Genomic DNA, 3,734 nt, shown 5'->3' with positions numbered 1-3,734 from the left:
TCTGCCTTTTTCTCCTCAAAAAGATACAAATTTACTCACATCAATTTCAGTACACTTATTCTGTGGAATATTCTCACAATATGAGCAGGGTTTAATGAAGCCCAATGAAGCAGGAACCCAAGCAAGTTTTCCTTAAGCTTCCATGTCAAATTTGGCTTTGCAAATGAGCAGTTTGATGTTCAGAAAAGAGGTCTGTCTGACTGAACATCAGATACAAAGAATAATTGTACTATATTACTTTTTTATCATTGTAAAATTTCCCCTAGATATCAGACTATTAGAGCAGTTCATCCAACAGAATTTCACTGGAATGTTCAAGGCATTTAACTTTAGTCCCAGTGACTTAAGAGAAACTAGACTAATTATTCCCGTCTTATGCTAAAATTGAGTCACAAATGACTTGATGTCTTTGTTCAAAGTTTATCTAAATTCCCTTCAGTTCATTAGCTTTGTCATTATGTATTAAAGACCCTAAAGAAAGAGTGTGAAGCACCAAGTCTTGTCCACATACCACCAAAAGGACATATTCTGTCACTTCATAAGCATGTACTATCCCAATGATAAATAGCAAAGGCAGGATGTTTCCTTCAAATGACCGACAAGTATATTATTATTTTACAGTGTTAAGGCTTGCAGCTTGGGATATATTTTACACGCAGGGAGGAAAACATTACAAAACATTACTTTCCAGCTGATCAAACAACCACTGAATTAGGGCAAACCTTCAAAGTCCATCTGGTCTTTCAGATATTTCCTCTTGTTGTCATTCACCTTTTCAACATAGAAGTTAAGTTCATATCACAAAAGATTCCTTAAAAGTTCTAAGCTACTAACAGCTTTAGCTAAGGCTCTGCAAGCCTTTGTTGTCAGGGTTCAGAAAAGTTGTAAAGTTATGTAGCTGACTGTGATCTTGGATGATAATTTTTTCCATATAAGAACGAACCTTGTTATTTTATTTTTAATTTTATTTTTCCACTTCTAAAATTGAGGAAGGGAAAAAAAACAGTATATGGCATGCTTATTTAGTTTTATATAAACATAATAATGAAGGTTAGTTTGTAAAAACACTATTCTGAAAATATAATTATTTTGTCCATTATGTTCTCAAACAGAAATCACTGTAAAATTTTTGAGGCTGGAACAACTTCTTTATAACTTCAGTAACAACGTTTGTTAAGTCATTTGGGTTTGATTTTGTTGTTAAATACGACCACTATATTGATGTATTCTACAGCTCTAAGTGCATTGTATCTCTGTAATATAACCAACACATATTAGAAACAGTAAAGTCACTGTTGTGTGAATTTAGGTGTATATTTAAATTACTCAAAATTAGGATTTAAAAAAGAAAACAAAACAAATGTAAGAAAGTCAAACAAAACGTAAAAATCGTAAATAAGATACAGTAGGCATTGTTTAAGATTAGGAAGTTATAGAAAGACTTGTACAGTTGTACATAATGGAAGACATGGAGACTACATGGACTGGTGTGTCAATGATCCATATTATTATTACAGAGAGGAGAGACGCCAGATTTTACTGTAAGGTAAGTATTAGAGGAATGGGATGTTGGAGACACAAAGAAATTACATTAGACCATCTCTATTAGGCGTGTCATACTTTTAGCAAAGTCCAATCCCGTCTATGCTATGATCCCCCAGAAAATACAGAATAAAGTGACAAATAGAAAGTATTAGGGTTATCTTTTTTTGAAAAAACAACTTATTTAAAATAAGGCAGTCTATTTTTTTGGTCAGATTCAAACCACTGCACTTGTACATATAATTCTCCCTTTAAAAATCTAAATGACTATCTCGTATTGTCTGTACAGAGCTTCAGACACATAAAGGCCCACAGACATAGATCTTGTACACACATTTATATACATATATATACACCTATTCTATGCCCATTTGTGAACAGAAAGGTTTACTAATTCCTTGAAGTTAATACTAGCCTGTTTAGCAGTCATTTTTCAGTACCATATATTGCACAAGTAATAATATAGTGCCACAAAGGACTGCACTAGAGATATGACACCAGTCTTAATTTTGAATGGCCTTACTATACATGATTGCTTTCTTAATTTTGTGTCAGCCAGTTTGATACCTCTTCTTGCAGCACCAAAATTCTTCTCTACAGTGAATGCTTTCCAGTACAGTAATCTCCCATGCAGCCATTAAAATAATAAATAATCTACAGAGGTTCAGGGAACTTTGCTGCAAGCAGTTACAGATAGAGTAATAATTCATCCCAATCTCCTTGTTCATTTTCAATGAATTTCCTCAGCATCTGTTTTAGTGTCTGATCAGATCATTCCACGAGGCCATCTGTCTGTGGATGATAAGGAGTGGTTTGCAAACAGGAAATCCTCAATAGCCTATATATTTGTTTATTAAATATATGTTTTATCTTTTAAGGTTTCCATAGGTTTAAGAAGTGCAAGGCAGTGCTTTTAAAAAGCACAAGGTATTTGATACTTACATCAGAAGTACGGGGCAGAAGGAAATGATTTAATCACTGTAGGGCTGAGCAGTGTTCTCAGACTCACTCTAGTGCTGCTCATGTTTGAAAAGAAACGAATTAGGCCACCTGTTCAGTAGGTGTTTGATTATATACAGCAGAGCAATATTTGTATCCTTGAATTACACTCAATTTTAAAGCACTTTGTKCAAAGGAAAAATTAAAAGAAGGGAGAGGAAATGGCAACGGTTTGGTCATTTGGGAGATTTGATCTTTGTGGTCCAAATGATAAAATATCCCCTGATCACTTTGAAGAGTCTGGCCATCTTTCCACACTTTCAGTGGGTCCTGTGTCTCACTTTCTGTTTCTAATTTCCTGCCCAATATATCTAAAACCAGATTAGTGTTGCTGGCTTATCATTTGGGCCATGAAGACCAAATCTCCCATTTATCAGATGAACGGGAGGACAGAGAAGCCAAACCTATCAGTGTTTAGGGCAAACTAAGGGCTGGAAGGTTTCTGCTTGGTTAAAATACAACTGCTCAAATTAGCTAAAGAAGTTACGAAGAAGTAACACTAAAGGATTGTTTCAGTTTTGTACTGTTTAGCAACCCAGTAAATGCTTCAGAGACAAGTTATTTTCCCCAGCTGTTTCTGCAATTTTGACATAAAATGTTCAAAAGACCCATTACTAACACTTACAGGCGAGGTTTGGCCTAGAGTGAAATCTAGTGAGGGCATTTTGCCCAGGTTGATCCCCTTGCTTCAGCAGACGTCCAAAACATTATTCATTCCCACTATTACTGTGGCTGAAGAGTCTGGCCCTGAAGCTCTCCTGTGTCATAGGAGCAGTGCATGGCCAGAGGACTTTCCCTGCCAAATTATAAACAAGGATATTCTTTTCTCCCTGGACATCATCTACTCTTTCTTAATCAGTTATGGTCCTCTGATCACACAGCTTATTTTATTTTTAGTTTTTAAGCCAGAATTCAAAACTCAGATTAGATATCCCTTCCGCTTAGCTTGCATCTCTTTATTAGAAGATTGGATTCTGTCTTTGTTTATAATTTGCCAATTATGTTATTAAAAACAAATACTGGAACCCTCCAGCATTTGACCATAAAATATCAGGGGAGGTCTAAATTCATTCTTCCTTTCTTCTTTTTGTTCTTGACATAAGACCTCACATGATGTACATTTTTATCTGTATGTATTAATTAGTATGTATACAATACCATAAAAAGGGCTTAGCTCTTTCTGCGAGTTTAGA

The sequence above is a fragment of the Apteryx rowi genome, unplaced genomic scaffold, assembly GCF_003343035.1.
Source record: "Apteryx rowi isolate R43461 unplaced genomic scaffold, aptRow1 scaffold_588, whole genome shotgun sequence".
In the NCBI taxonomy this organism is placed as follows: Eukaryota; Metazoa; Chordata; class Aves; order Apterygiformes; family Apterygidae; genus Apteryx; species Apteryx rowi.
Note: the sequence above shows the minus strand (reverse complement) of the source record.